The sequence below is a fragment of the Palaemon carinicauda genome, unplaced genomic scaffold (assembly GCF_036898095.1).
Source record: "Palaemon carinicauda isolate YSFRI2023 unplaced genomic scaffold, ASM3689809v2 scaffold200, whole genome shotgun sequence".
NCBI lineage: Eukaryota > Metazoa > Arthropoda > Malacostraca > Decapoda > Palaemonidae > Palaemon > Palaemon carinicauda.
The window spans coordinates 7,501-34,436 of NW_027169591.1; the positions used below are offsets into that span (position 1 = coordinate 7,501).

Below are 26,936 nucleotides of genomic sequence, written 5' to 3' on the forward strand. Positions count from 1 at the left end.
CACAACTGGGGCCAAGGAGGCCATCAAGTACCATGTGCCACTACTAGAGAAAATCCCTGAAGTTGCAATATTAAGTAAAAGTCAAATTGGAAAAAGGAACTGGGAACAGAGGTAAAGTTCAAACTTAAAAATTGAGTACAGCTGGGGCCCAAAATGGAAGCTGCAAAGACATGGAAGTAATGCCTATAGTGCACCTGCTTTAGATGCGCTAGTGGCACTACCTGGCATCAATGACCATTGCTGTTACGATGCCAAATAATACCTAATAATCAATCAATTGCGCCACTGCCCTTCTAAGGGGAGAGGGGGAAAACACGGAAATAGGTTTGTTTGACACACTGTACATCAAAAAGATGATGATTCAGCTGCCATACTTCCCAACTCACACAGAGCTAGACAATATAAGTCTGATGATGAAGCAGGAGGCCAAAATGATAGAAACCAGGACATTCATGTTCACAAATGTCTGTGGGAACTTGAAAATAACAACAGGGAAGAACCTAAGTTATAACAGATGTAGAAAAGGCCCCTACACCTTCAGCATCTAATCCAGTTGAAGAGTTTTGGGAAATTATCAGAGAGATATCAAAACAAAATACCTGTTCTCATAGTATAACTAATGTAGAAAAGGACCATATAGATACATCTTATCCATTTGAAGAGTTTGGGAATTTATCAGAGAGAAATAATAAACAGAATACTTGTTCTACTACATGAAGGACTAATAGTTTAGGTTCAAACTAGGAAAACAGAACTAGGTTAAATGTAATCTCTCTTACTTTAGTATGAGTACTGTATATCTTATAAAATTTGCTTGCTAGCACAGTATGGTGATTCTATCTGTGAATTGTACCATAAAATTTGCATTGCAACTTTCCACAAGTGTCTTCAATTATAAGTCAACTTCAACAATCTCTGAAGAATCACTACAATAAAAAGATCTCTAAAGCAGTTGTCCAAACTTTGATGGTGTGGGCATGAACCATACTTGAAACACTGAGTTGTCAGACAGTACCAGAGACATAAAGGAAGTTGTCATCAGCACACATTGAGGTCCTTCAACTCTACATAGTCAAGGAATGCTTCAATTTCTGTAATCAGCCTAGTTGCATTTAGATAGGTTCTTACGATTTACTTGGTAAATGAGAATTTGTAACCAATATACTGTACTGTTTATGAGCTAAGGCTGAGGTTAAGTCAAACTCATGTATGGAGAAGGTATCATGTGCAGCAAATCAGGCCTAATGTGTGATATCATGAAGTCAAAGTAAAGAGTATAGAATTTACTATAAAGTTTGTCACTAAAAAGAAAGCATATTTCAAGAATATCAATACTGTAAGCTGTATTGTACATACATGTACTATATTCTTAATAATATTTCAAGTACCACTGTCACTTTTATTTCAATTATTCATATCAATTTTGTCTCAACTACTGTATATATTTTCTAAGAGAATGAACAACCACATATTGCACCTCCAAATTAAACCCAACTTTCTGTGTCCCCTTACATTTCAGTGGCCCATTGCTGTTGAGATTATTATCTAAAGACATGACAGTAAACTTTTACCATCACAGTATTTAATCCCAATGCATTACACATAAATAACTCATTATACATGTAAGGAAATGTGTTAGAGAACACGAGAATCCTGGAAAATCACCTGAATTATATTTGAACCAACCCCTTTTCAACACAACTATTCTGATTCAATGACAATGCTTTATCATTAAAAACATTGCATTCAGTGATGTTTGGTCCCCTTACACAATGAAATGCAGATAGAAAAGCAGCTAACAATTAGCTAGAAGGAAAAGGCTGGAGGAAAGCATTGAGCAAGGTTAACATCACACACTACCAGAGCTAACTCCTTCATAATAGTTCAGAATTAGACATTATTAATCTCTTTAGCTATGAAGATTACCAGTACTAAATCATCATCATCTTGGAAAGAGACCCAGAAGTTTGAATAAACACAATCTAATTGATTGTGTGTATTAAATGCACCCAAACTCAGCATAATAAACAGTGTTGTTTTAATGAATTATCTATGATTAATTTACTACTGAAAACTCCAAATGACAATATTATCAAAATGTATATGACCAAGATGTACTTCCATCTCTCTCAAATGACATAACACAACCATCATCATCATCATTATTACTTGCTAAGCTACAATCCTAGAAGAAAAAGAAGGATGCTATAAGCACAGGGGCCCCACCAAGGATAATAGCCCATTGAAGAAAGGAAATAAAGAAATAAATGAACTAATACAGAAGTAATGAACAGTTAAAACAAGACATTTCATGAAGAGTAACAACATTAGAAAATATTTCGTACATAAACTATTAAACTTTTAAAAAACAAGAGGAAGAGAAATAAGATAGAATAGTGTGCCAAAGTGTACCCTCAAGCAAGAGAAAAACTCTACCCCAAGGCAGTGGAAGACTATGGTACAGAGGATATGGCACTACCCAAGACTAGACAATGATTTGATTTTTGGAGTGCCCTACTCCTAGAAGAGCTGCTTACCATGTATATGTTATGTTGACTGGAACTTCAACATAACAAGACTTGACAAAAAGCCTAGAGATTGAAGACAAAGGTAAGGTTGACTATTAATAGCTAAAGTAACTGATAAGATTGCAAAAGTTCACCAATTTTCATTAAGGAGGATTTTCTGACAGTCCATATTATGTACAAAGCTCATATTGCTTGCACTGTGCCCTCTTCAGCTAATTCTAAGTCAAAATCCTACTTCCATCGTTGAACTCTGAATATTAACATTGGCAAACACTGTATTACAAAACAGTTCTAATCCTACAGTATCAGATTATAAAGTAAACCAAGTGATTAGGATATCTGTAGAAATATTTCACTTAATACTACAAGCAGTTTGGCAAATAAAAAGGCCTTCAATATCTGGCAGGCTGTGCTTAGAATCTAAATAAAAATCCACAAGATGGAAGAGAGACGAGAATTCCCTGTGTGTCTAACCTTGTAATGAAACACCCAGTAACTCTGCACTTTGCTATAATAAACACATCCTAGCAAAGTTACTAACTGTTACATTATATACAGAAGTTCTTAGAACCTTCTCCACTGGCATATGTACTGATATTTTATAGTGAAACTAGTTGCTTAGAACAGCATACAAAGTTTACGACTGTATAAGAAAATTATCCCAAAATAGCAGAAAACATTTCAATATAAACAAATTATATACATTTATATACATATATAAATCCAAAAAAAGTGTATACTATAACCTTGAGACCCAGAAAAATGTAAAAAAATAATGAAATGCAAAGCTTTTCAATATTACTCCAAAAGTTATTTTCTATGTGTTCTTCCAACTATTGAAGATACATAGAAGACAGTAAAATCTATAACAAAATACTGTACACCACAATCATACACCATTTTCCAGTGCAATTTCCACTACCATAACAAAAGAATTAAGCTTTTAAGCCAGGAGAAAATGACAAGACTGTATCATGTCTATGCACAAAGAATGGTTTTGTCCAATGGTCGTGGAATTAAAGTGACCCTGGAATCCAATCTGTCTTTAAACATGTGCAAGAATCTTTATATAGATCACAAGGTAGGAAAGAGTGGAGAAAATTTCTTACAAGACTAAGCTGTAAAGGAGAACCCAGTATTATTATTGTTATTACTTGCTAAGCTACAACCCTAGTTGGAAAAGCAGGATGCTATAAGCCCAGGGGCTCCAACAGGGAAAATAGCCCAGTGATGCAAGGAAAAAGTGAGAAATAAAATATTTAAAAAAGAGTAACATCATTAAAATAAATATCTCCTATATAAACTATATAAACTTTAACAAAACCAGAGGAAGAGAAATTAGATAGAATAGTATACCCGAGTGTACCCTCAAGCAAGAAAACTCCAACCCTAGACAGTGGAAGACCATGGTACAGAGGCTATGGCACTACCCAAGACTACAGAACAATGGTTTGATTTTGGAGTGTCCTTCTCCTAGAAGAGCTGCTTACCATAGCTAAAGAGTCTCTTCTACCCGTACTAAGAGGAAAGTGGCCACTATGCACTTTACTTTGATAAGCGCACCTTAGCAAAGTTACCAATTATACTGTATCATAATACATAAACATAACAAATACAGTATCATGTATATGATGAATCTTACGGAGACAAACTGATGCCTTTAATACAGCAAACTAAGCTTACAAATTCATGTCACATGAACTAATCTCCAAATTATCCAAATAAAGGCAGAAAGTAGAGTAACATATACAATATACTGTATAAATATACAGTACATATGAAAAGCAAGGAAGAGAGCACCCCACAAAATGTTACAAAACACTAGAAATTTATATGAAAAGCAAAGTAGAATTGATCTAATACGCTCTTCCAACTGTTACAGATCCTTGAAGCCATCTACTATACAGTATATCCTAATGGTTCTTCTTATTCATTAAATTTCCTTTTCCTGAACATCAGAATGAACTATGGGGATCAGTAGAAAAGGGACCAAAGTGGATTCCATAACCACAATGAATATACCTGTCCCAAAGTAGAAGGGCAAACTACACAACCATGGAATCAACTATCTGTAAATGTACGGTACAGCTAACTGTGTATCTGGACTTATATATAGACAATTTCAATAAATAATTGTAGCCTAAGAAAGGTTGTAAGACCAGAATGGCTATGAATTAGTAAACGGTATAACCTAATATTGTTGTTTTCATAATTTGGGTCAGTATAACACCAGAATATTTGTTAAAAAACATACATGGAATACAAGCCTCCTGACTAGTACATTGGAACTGTATTTGACTAGCATTCGCATGGCGGCAGATCGATCCTCGCTAAGGACCGTGAGTTAGAGCTGTTTACGGAGGAGGCCACTGCTGTGGTTGGGCACCACAGCGGGAGGGTTGGGCTTGCCCAACTGACTTTCTGGTAAGCATCTAATCTGATAAAACTAGAACTGAAACCAGACATCTTTAACCTTTATAAGGATAGAAGGGATTTTTTAACTATGGTAAGCAACTCTTCTAGGAGAAAGACACTCCAAAATCAAATCATTGTTATCTAGTCTTGGATAGTGCCATAGCCTCTGTACCATGGTCTTCCACTGTCTTGGATTTGAGTTCTCTTGCTTAAGGGTACACTTGAGCACACTATTCTTTTTCTCTTCCTCTTGTTTTGTTAAAGTTTTTATAGTTTATATAGGAGATATTTATTTTATTCTTAAAGTATTCTTCCTTGTTTCCTTTCCTCACTGGGCTATTTTCCCTGTTGGAACCTCTGGGCTTATAGCACACTGCTTTTCCAACTAGGGTTGTAGCTTAATAATAATAATAATAATAATAATAATAATAATAATAATAACAATAATAATAATAGGCCAGCACATACACTTGATTTGGCACAAGCGTTCAGTGAAGGGAAAGAAACCTACTGATGGTACACTGAAATTAGGACTGACTCAACTCACTATCCCATCTTTGTATAGTAATTCATTTGGAAACACTAAGGAAAAACCAACAATAATAAAAGTAAAATCACCCAATTAAACATCATTAAAATGTTTATAGAAGATATCCCATTCATGAATAATGACAAAAAATATTATCAAATAGTCATTCATCACTATAGAAATTAAACATTACTACCTACCATCCAAAGGAAACTTAAAATAATTCCTTCAATAAAAGCCAAATCAATCAAAGTTAAGACCTATTATTATTATTATTGCTTGCTAAGCAACAACCCTAGCTGGAAAAGAAGGATGCTATAAGTCTGGGGGCTCGAACAGGGAAAATAGCCCAGTGAGGAAAGGAAACAAGGAAAATTAAAATATTTTAAGAACAGTAACATCTAAATATTTCCTATATAAACTATAAAAACTTTAACGAAATAAGGAAAAGAAAAACGAGATAGAATAGTATGCCCGAGTGTACCCTCAAGCAAGAGAACTCTAACCCAAGACAGTGGAAGACCATGGTACAGAGGCTATGGCACTACCCAAGACTAGAGAACAATGGTTTGATTTTGGAGTGTCCTTCTCCTAGAAGAGCTGCTTACCATAGCTAAAGAGTCTCATCTACCCGTACCAAGAGGAAAGTGGCCACTATGCACTTTACTTTGATAAGTGCACCTTAGTATAGTGACCAATTATACTGTATCATAATACATAGACATAACAAATACAGTATCATGTATATGATGATTCTTATGGAGATAAACTGGTGCCTTTAATACAGCAAACTAAGCTTACAAATTCATGTCAAATGAACTAATCTCCTAATTATCCGAATAAAGGCAGAAAGCAACGTAACATATACAATATACTGTATAAGTATACAGTACATATGAAAAGCAAGGAAGAGAACACCCCACAAAATGTTACAAAACACTAGAAATTTATATGAAAGACAAAGTAGAATTGATCTAATATGCTCTTCCAACTGTTATGGATCCTTGAAGCAATCCACCACACAGCATATCCTAATCGTTCTTCTTATTCATTATATTTCCTTTTCCTCAACATCAGAATGAACTATGGGGATCAGAAGAAAAGGGACCAGAATGGATTCCATGTCCACAATGAATATATCTGTTCCAAAGTATTATTACTATTATTACTAGCCAAGCTACAACCCTAGTTGGAAAAGCAAGATGCTATAAGCCCAAGAGCTCCAATAGGGAAAAATAGCCCAGTGAGGAAAGGAAATAAGGAAACAAATAAATGATGAGAAAAAATTAACAATAAATCATTCTAAAAACAGTAACGTCAAAATAGATATGTCATATATAAACCATTAACAACGTCAAAACAGATATGTAGGGCAACCAATACAACCATGGAATCAACTCTGTCTGTAAATGTACAGTATAGCTAGCTGTGCATCTGGACTTAGGTATAGACAATTTCAATAGAGAATTGTAGCCTCAGAAAGGCTGTAAGACCAGAATGGCTATGAGTTAGTAAACGGTATAACCTGATGTTGTTTTCATAATTTGGGTCAGTATAACACCAGAATATTTGATAAACAACATTAATACAATACAAGCCTTCTGGCTAGTACAGTGGTACTGTATTTGCCTGGCATTCGCATGGCGGGTGATCGATCCCCACCAAGGACTGTGAGTTTGAGCTGTTTACGGAGGAGGCACTGCTGTGGTTGGGCACCATAGTGGGGGGTTGGTCTTCCCCAGCTGACATTCTGGGGAGAATCTATTCTGATATAACTGCAACTGAAACGAGACACCTTTAACCTTTATAAGGGAAGAAGGGACTCCCTAGCTATGGTAAGGAACTCTTCTAGGAGGACACTCCAAAATCAAACCATTGTTCTCTAGTCTTGGGTAGTGCTATAGCCTCTGTACCATGGTCTCTACTGTATTGGGTTAGAGTTCTCTTGCTTGAGGGCACACTATTCTTTCTCTTTCTCGTGTTTTGTTAAAGTTTTTATAGTTTATATAGGAGATATTTATTTAATCTTAAAATATTCTTCCTTGTTTCCTTTCCTCACTGGGCTACTTTCCATGTTGGAGCCTCTGTGCTTATAGCATTCTGCTTTTCCAACCAGGGGCCCCAACAGGGAAAATAGCCCAGTGAGGAAAGGAAACAAGGAAAAATAAAATATTTTAAGAACAGTAACAACATCTAAATAAATATTTCCTATATAAACTATAAAAGCTTAAACAAAATAAGAGAAAGAGAAACGAGATAGAATAGTATGCCCGAATGTACCCTCAAGCAAGAGAACTCTAACCCAATACAGTGGAAGACCATGGTACAGAGGCTATGGCATTATCCAATACTAGAGAACAATGGTTTGATTTTGGAGTGTCCTTCTCCTAGAAGAGCTGCTTACCATAGCTAAAGAGTCTCTTCCACCCTTACCAAGAGGAAAGTATCCACTGAACAACTAGAGTACAATAGTGAACCACTTGGGTGAAGAAGAACTGTTTGGTAATCTCAGTGTTGTCAGGTGTATAAGTACAGAGGAGAATCTGTAAAGAATATGCCAGACTATTCGGCGTATGTGTAGGCAAAGTGAAAATGAACCGTAACCAGAGAGAAGGATCCAATTCAGTACTGTCTGGCCAGTCACAGGACCCCATAACTCTCTAGGTAGTAATTACTAATTTTGTAATCAAAACTGCAAAGCATTGATAACCAGAGGTACAGAGAGTAGGAGAAATACCTATGTTGCAATTTGAAACAGCAAGAATGCAATCAATACAGGCCGCAAATTCATACAAAGTCATCCATGGTATTAATTAATCAATAGAATAATTTATTATTTCTCAGAAAATTAATTAAAATTGAGAAAATATGAGAGAAAAGTAAAGGATATTCAACGTACTGTACATGGTACTATGAAAGGAATGCTGATGATTTAGATACAGAACTTTTAATAGGGATAATAATATATATACATAACTTTTTGTTTTGGTATGAAAGCTTATTAAAATATTATTATTATTAATATCATTAAAATACTATTATTATTATTATTATTATTATTATTATCATTAGCTAAGCAACAACTCTAGTTGGAAAAGCAGGATGCTATAGGCCTAAGCACTCCAAGAGGGAAATTAGCCCAGTAAGGAAAGGAAATAAAACATGGAGATAAATAAACTACACGAGTAATGAGAAATATTATTTGACTGAAAGTGATGGCAAATTACTAAGTGGGAAGAAAATGCATCTAAAAAACTGATTGTGATATGAAAACACCATTAATGTCAAGTTTCTAAATGGAAAGGAGTTTTAGAGGAATCATCAAGATTTGAGAAACAAGATTATATATTTATATATATATATATATATATATATATATGTGTGTATATATATATATATATATATATATATATATATATATATATATATGTATGTATATATATATATATATATATATATATATATATATATATATATATATATATATATATATATATATAAAGGGCTCTAGCTTGGCTAGTAATAATAATAATAATAATAATAATAATAATACAGTAATAATAATAACAATAATAATAATAATAATAATAATAATAATAATAATAATACATATTATGGTAATTAAATCTTGAACCAATGCTATTATTTTGTAAGTAATAATCATTCTATCCTATTACCTTGTTGATAAAACAGGTTAATGTATTTTTATCAAATGCTTATCATAACTAATTCAATATAATAAAAAATATTTGATTATGAAGCAGGAATTTTCAAAAGAACTATTTTCTAACGTTTTTTTACTGATCTGTGTGTACTTTTGTGCCGTTGTAAAGAATATGCCACATCACTTCGCCTCGAAACTTTGAGTCATCATTTTAAATAAAATCGGCATTAATTTTCATATTTCTCCTTCCTAAAATAGGTTTTTCTATGGCAGGAATCCATATATATAAGCCTTATTCACAATATTGAAGGCATAAAGCCGGTATAATAGAAGCCAAATTGCATTGAGTTGGCGATCGGAAATGTCCGATATCGAACCAGCTTCGGATGAAAAGTCCGCTAATTTTACTCATTTATCAATTTAATTTCTATTATACCGGCATAATCTTTATAGAATGAGCATATGCAATACTTATATAAATTAATGCTATGAATAAAGTATATCAAAAAGCTTGCATATAAGAATTATGGCCGTTTTTACGATAGCAAATCGATTTCTCGGTAACGTAAATATTAGAACATAGATACAAATAAATAGAAGGTAAAAATCATACGTTTCACGAAGTGTACATCTCTAAGAATAGGAAATAAACATTACACAAACTCGTTATCATAATCAATATAACCATTATTATTACTTTCATTATAATATTACCCTTTATTAGCTCAGTAAGCCTAATATTAGGACAAAACCGAAACAAAACTAAGACGTCATCACCTCCATCTGACAGGAGGAAGCTTTAGGCCGATGGCGCTTTTTAAAGTTTTAAAATGTCGTTTTAATATTGAAATCTGACCAATTTTCTTCATTACAACGAAACATATGTTAAACAAGATCAAATATTATCAACGCAGATAATGTAAAATGAATTACTAGCATGCGTAATTAAGAAGTGAATCAATTTTCATAACGGAGTTCAACCTCCCTAGCAGTTCCGGCGACCTTGACAAATACCCCCCCCCCCTCTCTCTCTCTCTCTCTCTCTCTCTCTCTCTCTCTCTCTCTCTCTCTCTCTCTCTCTCTCTCTCTCTCTGTGTGAAGATCACTAGAGTAACCTAGATTCTAGAACATCAACTTTCAATCTATTCTAAGAAATGTTCTTGAACATCAACTTTCAATCCATTCTGTGAAATGTATAGATATTTTTCTTCATTTACCCTGTCTGATATCAATTATAATTAAATAAATTATACTAAATGCTATTAGAGCATATTGGCTTTTTAGCAAATACTATGCCGTTTTATACAATATTTTCAGATGGTTGATATAGGTAGGCCTATGTGTGCAAACATACATACATACACACATACAAACACACACTATTTATATGTATATAATATATATACATATATATATATATATATATATATATATATATATATAGTGTGTGTATGTATGTGTACATATAAATGCATAAAAACATTCATATATATGCATACTGTATATACACATTCAAGTATGTGTATGTATTCATACAGACACAAGCATAACTATATGCACAATACAATATATATCTGTGTATGTATTCCCAACTGCAATGGCTAGTAACAGTGGGTGGCTCCTTTTAAAGAAAACAAACTAATCACGATCCTATTCACACAAATACTAAATTATTATTATTATTATAATTTCTAGCTAAGCTACAACCCTAGTTGGAAAAGCAGGATGCTATAAGCCCAAGGGCTCCTACAAGGAAAAACAGCCCAGTGAGGAAAGGAAATAAACAACAAGAGTAGTAATGAACAATTAAAACAACATATTTTAAGAACGGTAATACCATTAAAATGTCAGCCTGTTCAATATAAAAACATTCACTGCAAGTTTGAACTTCAAAAGTTCAACTGATGATGATGATTATTATTATTATTATTACTTGCTAAGCTACAACCCTAGTTAGAAAAACAGGATGCTAAAAGCCCAAGGGCTCCAACAGGGAAAATAGCCCAGTGAGGAAAGGAAACAAGGAAAAATAAAATATTCTAAGAACAGTAACATTAAAATAAATATTTCCTATATATACTATAAAAACTTCAGTAAAACAAGAGAAATTAGATGGAATAGTGTGCCTGAGTGTACCCTCAAGCAAGAGAACTCTAACTCAAGACAGGGGAAGACCCTAGTACAAAGGCTATGGCACTACCCAAGACTACAGAACAATGGTTTCATTTCGGAGTGTCCTTCTCCTCGAAGAGCTGCTTACCATAGCTAAAAGAATTGTTTGGTAATCTCAATGTTGTCAGGTGAATGAGGAAAGAGGAGAATGTAGAAAAAAGATGCCAGACTATTTATAGTCTTTTTATAGTTTATTTATGACATATTTGTTTTTGATGTTGTTGATAGTTTATTATATGACATGTCTGTTTTGACGTTGTTTCTTATTTTAGAATGATTTATTGTTAATTTGTTCTCTTCATTTATTTATTTCCTTATTTCCTTTCCCCACTGAGCTATTTTTCCCTGTTGGAGCCCCTGGGCTTATAGCATCTTGCTTTTCCAACTAGGGTTGTAGCTTGGATAGTAGTAATAATAATAATAATAATAATAATAATAATAATGTGTGGGTAAAAGAAAAATGAGCCGTAACCAGAGAGATGGCTCTAATGTAGTACTGTCTGGCAGGTTATTAAAGGACCCAATAACTCTCTAGTGGTAGTATTTCAGACTAAAATGCAATAGAAGTGAATAAACTCTGCAATTTTTGGTAATTTGGCAAAAGAAATAGCTGCTATACGCAGACTTGCCCATATTTACCCAATAGTATAGCAGCCAAAATCTGTCTAAATGTCAAAATCTGGTTAAATGCCAAAATCTGGTTAAAAGTCAAAATCTGGTTAAAAGTCAAAATCTGGTTAAATGCCAAAATCTGGTTAAAAGTCAAAATCTGGTTAAATGTCAAAATCTGGCTAAATGTCAAAATCTGGTTAAATGCCAAAATCTGGTTAAAAGTCAAAATCTAGTTAAATGTCAAAACCCCATTTTGGGAACATGAATGCCTATTTTTAAGAGGTCCTGTATAGTTATGGGATGCTCCTGGAGCAAGAGAAGAAGCTGACATAAGGCCAGCTTATTTTACCCGCATACAACCTTAGTTCATTGACCTAAGTCCTAACCTAACCTAACTACTGTACACTAACCAGGCAGAACAATTTATCAAAATGAAAATCAAGTCTTGAAAATTGCATCTTACTAAAGCTACTAAACAAGATCTCTTCCAGCAATAACCTATCATAGAACTATTATTATTTTTATTATTATTATTATCATTACTATTATTATCTTTATTATTATTATTATCATTGCTATTATTATAGCTAGCCTACAATCCTAGTTGGAAAAGTAAGATGCTATAAGCCCAAGGGCTGCAAAGGGGAAAATAGCCCAATGAGAAAAGGAAATAAAAAACCTACATGAGAAGTACTGAACAATTAAAATAACATATTTTAAGAGTAGTAAAAACATTAAAAGAGATTTTTCATAAACAAACTATAAAAAGACTAAATGAAAACATTTGTTGCAAGTATAAACCTTTAAGTTCTAAAGGATCTTTTAATATCCTCCCCAGCACACAGCTTATGATAGCATATGAATCTTACAGTGTTGGTGTGGTGTTTGTGACATGATGCAGTGCCAGTGCAGTGTGGTGTTAGTGTTTTGATTTTAGTGGGTAGTATTTTTCTTATGTCCCTCTCCAAACATACAGGTGATCCCTCCACTTCCACCAAGCTCTGGACTCCAATGTGTGTTCATTCTCTCTCATCACTGAACACACATTACCCATTACGTCTAAGTAAGCGTCTCAATGGTCAGTTGTCTGTGCCCACCCCCTCCGAGAGCCCTCCTGTGGCTGCCAATCTTTGCTACAGTTGATTTTAAGATTCAAACTATACAAATTCTCTCTAATCTGTGAGTGATACCGCTTAAAATGATCCATAATGGCTTCTACCACACATCAAGACGATTCTAGGGATATGCAACGCAACAAGGACACTGATGACTGCCAGTTGCCTTCACACTCAGTCTCACCAAAACACTGGAGCTCCACCAGATTTTGGAATGGTATAACCAACACATTTGTTCTTACCACATCTGAATATACTGCCTTTCAAAACTTCAAGTGGGGATTTAAAGCTCAAATATATGGAGGAATCTCAACAGTCTGAGTTGGCTGCATGTCGGTGAGAGGAGGATCAACGTTGAAGAGAAGACAACTGCCAAGAAGACAACTTAAGAAGAAATTAGGAATAACAGCATTTCCCCATGTTGCAGCTACTCATGGTCAGCCCTTCCCACCAGCAAGCAACACTAGTGGACTAACAAAATCTTCCCCCAAAATCCTCACAGCCACTGCCCACCCAGCCACCACCCTCACAGAAGTCCATTGTCAAACACCACCGCCCTTATGTCCCAACGCCACATATCAGATTTAGGGAATAGCGTAGACACTATGATAACTACAGCATGATGGTGGACCTAATAATTATTAAAGGAAGCAATTAATACAACTTTGTATGTGCCTCAGCCTGAGAACCAAAGAATACTCGAATACATATTCAACATACCACCAGACACGTATCAAAGGATAGAAGTCCTCGATGTTCTCTAGGAACACATTACAAATTTGTGGAATGAAGCTTTACGACATAGAAACCTGCTTTCCCGCAAAACAGAAGGAAAAGGAAAGTTTCAGCTATTTCTGCATCTGACAGAAGAACGTAACAAAGGATATGGACATCTGTCCTGGACATTCTGCTGCTTGCAAAGAGTCTCAAGGTAAAATGATCCAAATCATGGGAGTCATGGACAAAGAGCTCATTGGCCTGAATGCTTCAGCTTCATTGATACCACAGTGAACGAATGTCGCTCTTATGAGGTGACATTGACAGCCACCACAGCAATACATGCCCCTCCTAAATTGAGTACCATCTCTACCTACAAAGAAAACCAAAGGTCATGGTAGCAGAGGTGCTACTTCCCAACCCACCCCTAACAGGCACACTTATTGCCCCTCCTGCACAAAGAAGCATGGCTCTGCAGAAAAGTGTCCAGCCGCCAACAGTGTATGACGAAACTACCTGTAAGGAACACTGGTAAGGACTCTTAAGTGCCCTGCCAACAAGGTCACAAACAGACACTACGTCTAAGTGAATCACTTTAACAGATGTTGCCGACAACACATGTGCGCCATAAAGTGTCACACCCCCTTCTAGAAAGCCCTCCAATTGTCACAAGGTAGATACCCTTTCCACAACTACTTGCCCCTCAGCATCACACAGACATCCAAGATTATAAATGCTTCCAGACACATGAGCCAATATACAAGTGATGGGCCCCCAGCAATTGGAATGAACTAGAGCTTCTTGCCATCTCGACGATACCTACGGCAGATGAATAAAAATAACAACGGCTTCAGGTACCATTCAGGCCACCCTGTCCTTCTCCTTCCTGTCTCACCAAAATATAGTCCACAAAGGTATTCTGATACCACTCATGTCATATGAAAACTGCAAGGAGTTGGCCATCATCCCGCAAGGCTTTCCACGAACCATAATATAGGTCGTCTTTGTTAAGCGATGTAAGGAGCTACCCTTCCATGCCAACATGACCCCTGCCAAGGCCCAAGAATATTTCCTCCAAACTTTCAAATACATGTCCATGTCTAAGGAGGACCTTAAAGCAGCTTCAGTAGGGCTGATAGCAGGCACTCCCATGAAAATTCTCCTCGAAGAAGATGCAGCCCTATTTGCCATAAATGCTTCACAGCAAATCACCCACACTTTCTGAAAACCTGTCAAGAATGAACTAGACTCCATGGGCCATCAACCACTCATTAAGATTGAGGAAGCAAGCCATTGGAATGGTGCCTCTCTCCAGTCATCATGAAAACCAAAGAAGTTAGCATCACAGTGGATCTCACCACGCTGAACGCATAAGCCTCCCGACCAGCTTGCACTTCACATGCGCCCATAGCAGTTGTTCACCCTGTTGACTATGCCAAATTCTTCACCAACAAGGACGCTCTACATGGCTACCGGCAGATGGAGCTAGCAGAGAGTGACCGACACCTGACGACTTCTATTACACCTTACGGATCCTTCCAGAATTGCCATGAACCCATGGGCTTCACTGCCACCAGCGATGCTTATCGTTACCGCAGTAACCCAGCTCTCCAAGGCATGAAGAAGTACAGTATGTCAAGCTTGTAACTGACATTCTCATTTTGAATATGGCCTACCAACATACTACCACATGATCCATGAACTACACAGTCACTGCCAAAAAAAATGGCATCACTTTCAACAGAGACAAGTTCACAGTGGCATAAGCCACAAGTGAATTTTTGCGGCTTCACCCTTCCTGAAGAAAGAATAACTGCAAATCCAGGATGAGATACGGCTCTGCAAGACTTCCACCCAGCGTCCAACCTGACGGTTGTACCTTCCTTCATGTGGTTAGTAAACCAAATGGCAGAGATATCCCCAGATATTGCCATGACAACACAGCTCCTTCGCCCAAGCCTTCACAACCAGGACTTCAACCCTGTGAAGCATGAACTCTCAAGCCCACTTGTTCAGATCTCTTTTAACCCAACCCTGCCAATGATTTTGCAGACCGATGCATCTCATCTCTACGTGATAGGTTATGTCCTCTTACTGGTTCATGATAACGGATGCCTCTGAGAAGTCTGGATTGGATCCTGCTTTTTCACAGATGACAAGACGAGGTATCCATCAATAGAGCTAGAGACACTTGGGTCCTCACAAAATGCCCCTGTATCTCCTAAGACTGCCAACCTTCACACTGCAAACTGATCATTTTCCACTAGTGTCCACAATCAACAGTTACACCATCAACATTGTTGAAAATCCGCAGCTTCAGAGAGTGAAGGAGCACATAACACAGTAGTTATTCACTGTACTACTGTGTAGCACGTCGGAAAATATGGATTAGAGATGCAGTCTCCCTAGCACCAGTCAGTTACCCCACATCCGAAGATACGATTTGCTGTACTGAGGTAACATCACGCGTCAGGTTTGTCATCAACATTGCACTGCACAGTAATAGCTTCTTAAGAAGTGGATACCCCAACTATCAATGCTGACCAGACCCTGCAAGATATGTTGACAGCAGCACAGGCCGATCCTCACTATGTTCACCTTCGAGAGTGCATCATGTCTGGGTTCCCCACAAATCGGTACAAACTGTATGCTTTTTTATTACCGTATTGGAAGTTGTGAGAAGCCCTCTCTACTGATGGCGACCTCATGCTCAATGGAGCGCAAACATACTAGTTCCTGCAGCTTTATGTTACCACACACTCGCCAAATTCCATGACAGACAACGAGGTGCAGAGTCTACCAAACACTAAGCATGACAAATTGTCTTCTGGAATATACACTGATATTGCCAACATGGTCATTGCCTGCAATCCATGCCAAGTCCTATATTTCAGACAGCAACAGGAGCTTCTTCACAATGACTATCACCCACCAAAGCCATTTGGACTTCTTCCAGGTAGCCGGAAAATCCCTCGTTGTCGCTGGCCATCTCCCTGGCTGGTCCAAAGTAATTCTTTACAAAGATGACACGATTGCCTCCTGAACCATACTGCACTTCTGCCACTACTTCAGAGAGGTTGATGTTCCCCTGTGTCTACTCACCAATGGAAGATGCCAGTTTACCAGCATAGAGTTTGCTGACTTTATAGAGCGTTGGAGTGTACACCAAATACGTAACTATATCGCCACACTACCTGCAGTCAAATGGACACTTTGAGGGTGCCGTCAATGCTGCTTAACACTTAGATCCTCAAAATGGCCCCTCAAGGATACAACAGCAGGGCCTTTGAATGTGGCCTACTCAAGTTACGAAACATGCCTAACCTTTCTGGTTGTTCTCCTGCTCAGGTACTATACGATCTTCTTCTCTGTATTGTGTGTCCGCTCATCCTCAGTCGTCCATGGAAATTTGGGCAAGAAAAGGCACATGCCAGTGACTGCTGAGCTGCTACCAGAGATGCTCAGGTGCAATGCAACTGTGATTCCCACACCTGTCCCCAGTCCAGGCTGAATGTGGGCAAACACAGCTGCCTACAGGGCCCAAAATCCCACAGATGAGACAAGATTAGGAACGTCACTGCTGAAGAGCGATCACGTGAGTACGAAATTTGCTCTCGAGTAGTTGAGTGCTACGTCAGAAACTTCAATTCTTATATCCGGTGATGTCGCCATCATAATACATATCCGGCCAACAGTTGGTCGGACAAGCAGGGCCCCTAAAAGAGGTGTCAAGTCCCTTGAGAAAGTTTACAGTAACTGGAACAAGTACTGGCTCAATACTGGCAATCCTCATTGAATCGGCTGCGTGGACCTCAAGTGCGTAAAGCACTTGCTGACAACAGGCTCCACGTATCGGGACATAATACTCCCAAAGAGGCTCTTGGAGAGTACTGCCAACGCTCAGCCGATTTCGGGCTCCGTCAACTATCACCCCATTTGCTCTCAAGAACTGGTAACCAAGCACTCAGCCATAGTCCCTGAAGGCACTACATGGAACACACTCGGGGTGAATGTCATTCCATGCAGTATAGGGGTCAAGAGTACAGTACCTAAGGTCTTAGGTCCTGTTTGCCCTAAACCTCAGTGACAATGTCTGATTTTCTATCGAGAGCGTTGGATGCTCTCACAACAGGACCTAAGACCTTAGGTACTGTACTGTTCACCCCTATACTGCATGGAATGACATTCACCCCGAGTGTGTTCCATGTAGTGCCTTCAGGGACTATGGCTGAGTGCTTGGTTACCAGTTCTTGAGAGCAAATGGGGTGACAGTTGACGGAGCCCGAAATCGGCTGAGTGTTGGCAGTACTCTCCAAGAGCCTTTTTGGGAGTATTATGTCCCGATACGTGGAGCCTGTTGTCACCAAGTGCTTTACGCACTTGAGGTCCACGCAGCCGATTCAATCAAGATTGCCAGTATTGAGCCAGTACTTGTTCCAGTTACTGTAAACTTTCCTAAGGGACTTGACCCCTCTTTTAGGTGCCCTGCTTGTCTGACCAACTGTTGACCGGAAATGTATTATGATGGCGACATCATAACCCCCAGTCTGTCAAGAAAAGTTACAGCAATCCCTGGCATCCTCTAACTGAAGGAGGGAAAAGCCTCAGTTTTAATCAAGGGTTCATCTGAAGAAACTGCCAAGATCAAGAAGGGTGATCTCTTGGGGAAGGTGTTCACCATGGCAATGGTGGATGCTCCTCTATCCTGCCTGATAGCACAGGAGTGTGACCTGACTCCTGAACCGAGCGTATTGGAAGAGATAGACAATCTGTCTATCTCCGACGAACTGGACTCTTCTCAGAAGGACCAGTTTTGTCAAATGCTTCGACGTCATCTTCCAGTCATCAGTACTGGTGATAAGGACGTGGGTGAGTGCTCAAGCACACCAATACGCATCCACCTGTATGACGAGACGCCCATTTATCAGAGTTCGACGGTTTGCCAAGCCCGTCGCTGACGCCATCGAGGAACAGTGCAAGGAGTTGCATGAACTGGGTATTATTGAACCCAGCATCTCTCCTTGGTCTTCACCCGTTGTTCCAGTCCGAAAAAAGGACAATAGTATACGGTTATGTGTGGACTACCGTAGACTGAATAAGGTGACTGTCTCTGATAAGTTCCCGATGCCTAACATGGCGGATTCCGCATTTGGACTTCAAGGAGTCAAATACTTTACAACCCTTGACCTAGTTCGTGGATAGAGTTTTGGCTACTCTCCAGAAGCACGGACTCAAGATAAAACTCGGGAAGTGTTCTTGGGCTCAAGCCGAGGTCCAGTATCTTGGTCATCTGGTTGGACGTTCTGGTATGCGTAAGCTACCAGAATACATTCAGAAAGTGCAGGACTTCCCTAGACCGACCACTGTGCGTGAGCTACAGGGATTCCCCATGTGCTCACAGATAGCCAAACCATTATCTGCAAAGGCTGGAGGACGAAAATCCCACGGGACTAGGAAACTGAAGTGGACTGCTGAAATGGACGGTGCCTTTGTGCGCTTGAAGGAACTACTCAAGGAGGACATTATGTTGTCATACCCTGACTACTCCGCTGATGCTAAGCCCTTGGAGTTGTTTGTTGACACTTCGGGTGAGGGTGCTGGTGCTTGTCTGTGCCAGGAGTCCTTGGAGTATCCAAGGGAGCGTCAGGTGATAGCGTACGACTCCATGACTTTCCTTGACTGTGAGGCCCGTTACTTTACCATTGAGAGTGAGTTGGCTGCTCTGCGATGGGGGTGAAAACCTTCAGGGCCTTCCTCTCTGGTCAGTTCTTCGTGATCCATTCTGATCACCGTCCCCTGATGTACCTTCATGATATCAAGGTGGTGGACAGTCGTCTAGCACGGACACTGGAGGACCTGTCCAAATTTAACTTTATTGTTAATTACTGTCCAAGTGATCAAAATGCCGCAGCTGACTGGTTATCCCACTGGCCCGCATTAACTGACTGTCTGTTTGATACTGAACCCAGCACTCCCAAGTTGCCTACTGGACTGGCCTTGTATAAGGAGTTTCGTGGTGGTCCAGATTCTCTCATAGAATCCTTGGAGCTAGTCGTGAACTGCTGGACGGAAGGGTCAGGTGTCGCACCCAACTCTCAGCTGAAGGGAGCCAAGCTCCGGGATGCTTTAGTTCAGCAGTTTCTGAAAGACGCCGGTCGAATAGGCTTCAAACTGGAAAAGACTAGCAGGAACAGGATCAAAGCAATGCGTTTCCCAGGTACAGTCCCAGCTCTGGAGTTGCTCTTGGCAGCATCTAAGGTATGGAACCTGGAAATCTGGGTCCATTGGGGTCCCACTTGTCCCGTAGTCTATCGAGAACCATCCGTGACTGAGCCTCAGTGTGTGCATCTTCAGTGTCTGTCTGGAGTGCATCTTAACCCTCTGATTGAGCTCCGCAATTACGTCCCTCCATCTGACGTGATTCTGGGCCATAAGCAGAGGTAAAATCTCGTGTGCCTGATGCTGAAGGCTTGGACACTGATGATCAGGAAGCGCCGGAGGATTGTCCTGTAATCCGGTATGTGACAAAAAGGCACCTCGTCAGTCCAGTTGTACCCATGTGTCTCAACACTCGGCAGTAGGTATAGTAATGATGCAGGAGACCTTATTTTGTGCTCTTGTTGATACAGGAGCACAGGTTTGTCGTGTAAGTGAGTCTGTACTGAGCCAACTTGGCATAAAGTACAAGGTACTGTCAGGAGAACAGTTAGAGGGGTTGACTGGTTCCTGCATCAGCATTCTAGGCTATGTCCAGTTAGAGGTGAAGTGTTTACCGGGTGGAGGCTACCGTTGTTTAACTATGCGATGGTAGCTGCCAAAGACATTAACTTTTGTTTTGTTCTTGGTAGAAATCTACTGGACGCAGCCTACCTAACACTGGATTTACCCCGAGAACAGTTGGTGTATGACCATACTGCTGCTCTTAAGTTGTCTCTCAAGGTACTCTCAGTCTCCTCCCTGCATACCGAGACCACTGTTATGAAGGTAACTGATCCTGAACGTGATCGGGGAGTGTTCTCCGGAAATGTTCTTCTGTCTTTTAGTCAGGTGTCCAAGATCCAAGGAGATCACTGACAGATTCAATCTGTCATTGAGATGATCTACTCTGGGGTTCCTGCATCTCGAGTTCCACGCTCCTAACTACCCTAAAGGAGATGTTTGTCGGATCTGGAAGTACATCAGGGTTTGCTAGTGAAGCGGAATCCAGATGGCTCAGTAGTCCCAGTAGTCACCTTCAATGTCCTGATTGACCTAGTTGCCGAGACACACCTCCAGAATGATCACTGGGGGATAGGAAAAATGATTGCAATGCTCCGTCGACTCCTCTGGCACAGATCTTTGATTAATGTGATCAGAGATATGTGCCGGACGTGTTGGGAATGTCAGACTTGTAAGGTCTCAAGGGAGGTGGTTGCCCCGCTGACCTTGAAAATAGTGACCTCTTCTCCCTTTGAATTGGTTGCTATGGATCTTGTGAATCTCCCAACAACCAGTACTGGTTTTACTGGGTGTCTGATGGTAGTTGAGCATTATTCCAAGTGGGAGACAACAGTACCCATAAGGAATAAGAGGAGCAGTACGATATGCCAGGCGCTTGAAGACCGAGTTTTTCCTGTTATTCCTCGTGTTCCAGTCCGGATATTGACTGATAACAGCCCTGAGTTTATTTCCCAGGAATTTACTGAGTTGTTGGAGCAGTACAATGCTGTACATGTGAAAACAACTCCGTATAAACCCTCTAGTAACAGTGCAGTGGAACAGGTGAATCGTACCATTGGTGAGTTACTGAGGGTGATTTCTGGGGAATCTCGGAAATGGGACCAGTACTTATCCCGAGCAGTTCTCAGCTGCAACCATTCCCACCACATTGAGATTGGCTGTACTCCAGCCGAGAACATACTGAAGGGTGTTCACGATGTTCATAGTACCCCATTGCTGTCCCTTTTCTCAGCTACTGTTTATTTTAATCTTTCTAATAAGTCATTTATCATAATTTTTTTCCTTTCACACTGTGTCCCATTGTCAGTATAAAAGAATTCTTTCCCTTTCACCTAATGTTCTGATATTTTTTTTCCCAAGTTTAAAACCATCTTACCTAAAGAATATAGAGCTATATCTATAAATGCTGCTAACTTCTCAGAAATGAATCAACGGTCATCTTACATGTTAATCCAGCTAGCCCAAGGAAAGGGAATTTAGAAAGGAAGTAAGATTCTAGCTGGGTCCCCTTGCCCAGTATAAATCAAGGGGTGGTGCCCAGTCCTCCGTTCTCTTGACCTGTTACCTAGATTTTTTGGTTATTCCACCGTAGTATATTTTTTGTGTAGTGAACGTTGGGTTGTGGTCGGCATTTGGACACTAGGCTGTTTGGGTGCTACCTCTGGCCACAGTCCGCAAACCACTGCACCGTCAATGCTGTTAAAAACTTAGATCCTCAAAATGGCCCCTTAAGGATACAACTGGAGGGCCTTTGAATGTGGCCTACTCGAGTTATGAAACATGCCTAACCATTCTGGTCGTTCTCCTGCTCAGGTACTATATGGTCATCTTCTCTGTGTAATGTGTGTCCGCTCATCCTCAGTCGTCCATGGAAAGTTGGCTAGAGAAAACACACATGACTGTGACTGCTGAGCTGCTGCCAGAGATGCCCAGGTGCAATGCTACTATGATGCCCCACCTGTCCCCTGTCCAAGCTGAATGTGGGCAAACACGGCTGCCGACAGGACCGAGCATCACACAGATGGGCCACAATCAGAAAAGTCACTACTGAAGAGCAATCATGTGAGTAAGAGATTTGCTCTCAAGCAGCTGAGCGCTCCGTCAGAAACATCAATTCTTATATCCGGTGCCCAGTCCCAATTAAGTTCCCAAATATGATCCCTTGTGGTCCCTAGTCTTGACATGGTAAGTCGTCAATGTCCTCTAAAACTCCCTGCAGATCTCAAAGCTTAAACAAACCTAGATAGTGTACAAAGCTCACATGCCACTTATGCAACTTGCTTTGTACTTCCATACTTCATAAATTCACTGTATGTTATTTGCTTTGCACACTAATACATAATAGTTCACTATATGTACAGTAACTTACTTAGTATGTTCAAGATAACTCTTTGAATGCATCCTTTAACCCCTTTACCCCCAGGCTCTTTGGAAATTTCCAACCCTTAACCCCCAAGGGGTTTTTTTTTCCCCAGCACATTTTGCAGTAAATATTTTTTAAATTGCTCTAACAGCCTTACTTTTTGTCATAGAGAGGTCAGGTTGGTCTCATTCTCTTGCAAAATGCCTGAATGTTCTCAAAAAATTATCAAAAATATAGAATTTGTTTGCAAAGACGTACCGGTACGTCCGTGGGGGTAAAGGGATGGCTTTTGTGAAACGTACCAGTACGTCCTTTGGGGGTAAAAGGGTTAATTCTATAAATGTTGTCCATTACAAACGCATGTACACAAGTTGCACTGTCAGCACTCTGTGCATACACATCCTCGCACAAGCTGCTTGCCTTGAGCACCATTGTTTATACCCTGTTGCTGTATGGAATATGAAAACTTTATGACTCAGAATCTTATTTCTCCATCCCTGCAATTATCTGTTTTCTTCTACAAGACATCTCATGTCACTAAGGACTATGGTGAAAACCTTGTGGTCTCAAGGCCAGTAAACAATGTGGATATAAACTTTTTGCTGAATGATGGGAATAGTTCTAAGAGAAAGAAAAAGAGCAAAGTGGATACGAGAGCAAAGTAAAGTATATTCTAACATGTAAGAAAAAGAAATGGACATGGGCTGGGCATATAATGAGAAAGATAGATAATAGATGAGCATTAAGAATAACAGAATAGATCCCTAGAGATTGCAAAAGAAGAAGGGGAATGATGAAAAGATGAATGATCGACAAACTAAGAAAGTTTGTGGGTGTGGACTGGCACAGAAAGACCATAAACAGATTTGAGTTGACGGACATGTCTGAGGCCTTTGTTCTGTAGTGGACTATTAATGGCTAATAATAATGGGGATAGAATGATAAGAGTGTAGTCTACATGACCTTATCCTAGTCAAAAACTATTACATTTATGGTACTTACATTTTTATAGCCATGATGCTCTCCCGAGGCCTTAAACACCTGAAAAGATCAAATCATTTTTCAGTACAGCACTACCATCTTTACATACAAACCATTTCAACAATTACAAAATAATCAACATGAAGTTTTAACTCATATATATGAACAAAACCTAACAAATCTCATAGTTAATAATGCATTTCACAAAGCAAAAGACCTAAAATCTTTAGTAATATTGTTATTGTTATAATTATTATTACAATTATAATTAGAAAAGTTATAACCCTGGTTGGAAAAGCAAGGAGCTATAAGCCCCAGGGCTCCAACAGGACAAAATTGTGCAATGAGGAAAGGAAATAATTAACTATATAAGTAATGAATCATGAATATGAAATGTCCTAAGATCAGTAACAACATTGAAATAGATCTGTCATATATAAACTATGAAAGGTGACTTATGTCAGCCAGGTAAACATTTAAACATTCACGGCAAGTTTGAACTTCTGAAGAGTACATTTGCAAATTCAGATTAAACCATTAAATATGGTTTACATATTAATAATCAATAAGGTATTTTCCACTATAATATTCTAATGGAAGGAACGACAATATTATAATGGAGTGTCAACATCTTATTCCAAATACTGTACTGATCATAAACATTTATTAATATTCTTATAATATAAAACAAAATCTAATAAAATTATTATTAAAGTTGCACAATGAAAAGCAAAAAATTAGACAGAAGAGAAGAATTGGAAGAGAATGTAAACAATGACCTACAGTACAGGACTAGGTTAGGTTATCTTAGGTTGCATCATGTCCTATTATAGGTCCTTTTTAAATTTTGTGTTTGTATATTAATAGGCATCCTTGCTACAGCATTGACAAATTCATTACAGCATATCTTCCCTTTTTTAAGTGTACAATGCAGTTTTTCTTAGGGTCACAGTACTAACTTATACACAAAGGGCTTGAAAAAAATGGTTTGCGCCAATCAGAAATGCATAAAGCATAAGATGGTTGAAAAAATACAGTTCATTGTACAGTACAGTATTTGTATCTATCAATCTGTAATACAGGTTTTGTAGTTGATACAAACTGTATCTTAGCTGTGGATAAGCAAGTAAACTACATGATGAAGTGTAGATTGACAGGTAGACGATATAAAGTTCACAGGACTGCATTGACCATTAGCTAATGTGGCACCAAAACAGTTTTAAAGATCTGATACAGAATTATATTGGTATATCATAAGTCATTGTCAGTGCTATACCATCAAATGGTGTTGGCGACATGAATTGTAGACAAACGCACATACTGGGCCGCAGATTTGGTACAGTAGTCTACTTTACTTTGCTCCTTACTCTCTTGCCTTTGTGCTATTATTATTATTACTTACTAAGCTACAACCCTAGTTGGAAAAGCAGGATGCTATAAGCCCAGGGGCTCCAACAGGCAAAATAGCCCAGTGAGGAGAGGAAAAAGGGAAAAATAAAATATTTTAAGAAGAGAAATATCAAAATAAATATCTCCTATATAAACTTTATAAACTTTAACAAAACAAGAGGAAGAGAAATTAGATAAAATAGTATGCCCGAGTGTACTCTCAAGCAAGAGAACTTTAATCCAAGACAGTGGAAGACCATGGTACAATAGCCATTCATAGCTCGGAGGATTGTGAGAGCCTAAAGTGAGAATACAAAAAAATTCTCAAATGTCAGTTAAGCATTCTACCACTGCAGAACAGTAACCCTATATTTGTATGAATGAAAATCTTATTTATTGCATATATTAAAAAACAAAACTCTTGGATGATGGAGATAATGACTTCTGTAGAATTCTACAGGTTTAAAAAAAAAAGAAAACGCTATTGAGACTGACTAAATCCGTAGAGGATTCATTGGCTAGATTTGTCAAAGGATAGCCAGTTCCTTGTGATACGCAGTGCATATCTATTTAAGGCAAATGACCCCTGGCAGTCCATACTAATTCCAGTATGATCATCTGCCGGGCATCAGGATTAGAAGCCAAAATGACCTCTTATCTATCACCTTAAAACTAATCCATTACCCTTCTGCAAGTGACTTCATCAAGATTTAGGGGGGCATTTCCTTCACACCCAAAGTTCTTGTTACTTTAAGTTGAGGCCTTTGCATCAATAGGCGTAGGAGGAAATGATGATGATGATGATGATTAAGACTGACCTAAAGCATTACTGTTAATCAATATTCCTGTCCATATCACACATCTGAAAGTCATAAGCACAGAGTGACCACTAATTTCCAGCCACTAAATGGTTTAAGCAGACTATAACTAGTTCACAAGGAATATCCTAGTCATACAATATGGTCTCTATGATCAAGAAATAAAAGTCGAACTAGCACAACCCATATTCCATAGCCATCACAGTGTCTAACAAAAATGTCTCTAAGGTTATGAAAGGTAAACGTAGACTAGTAATAACAATAATAGACTTCTTTCACATAACAATAGATGTTCAAAAGTCTTTTGTGAAGTGGGAATTAAAATTAGATTTGAAGTACTCTATCCTTGTTGACACTTACTTTAGAGAAAGTATACTGTACTTCAGAGCCAATATTGACTGACATACAGAACACTCCTAATACTGTGGCTTCAATAAGCTTAATCAAGTTACAAAAGCAAGACTTTAGATCCCCTTCCTTTCCTAAATGACATGAATTATTTGGCCTTTAAAATGTATTCTTTATAGACCCCATTGCTAGCAATTTATGGTACCATACCACATGATTCATTGGAATTAATATACGACCCTACTTCAGTACAGTATAGGAATAATAGAAGCTGGCATTAATAGCCAACAACCTGCTCAGCAATGAGAGCCCTTTGGTAGGTTAGGTAAAATTTCCTCTCTTTTCTTGGTAAAAACCAGACTGGGTTAGAACACATAAAAGTCCCTTTGGCCAAATCAGTTTCATGGAGATTGGGGAAAAATTATGGTGAAGTAACATATCTAAATTACGATATACAAATTACCATTTTTAACTACAATAAATCATTGGAGAACAACAATTTGCAGGTAAGAAATCACACCAAATCTTCAGATGTAGAAAGCATTCTTCTGATTTAGCAAATGGTA

General features: G+C 38.6%; 1 long non-coding RNA gene across 1 annotated transcript in view; it reads right to left on the minus strand.

Annotated features, from left to right (window-relative positions):
* Window positions 1–26,936, minus strand: part of LOC137635949 (uncharacterized) — a 214,976-nt gene that overhangs the window by 805 nt on the left and 187,235 nt on the right. The window contains exon 5 of the long non-coding RNA XR_011042866.1: window positions 23,837–23,875. This is a non-coding gene — a long non-coding RNA (uncharacterized lncRNA). The remainder of the gene's footprint in view (window positions 1–23,836; window positions 23,876–26,936) is intronic.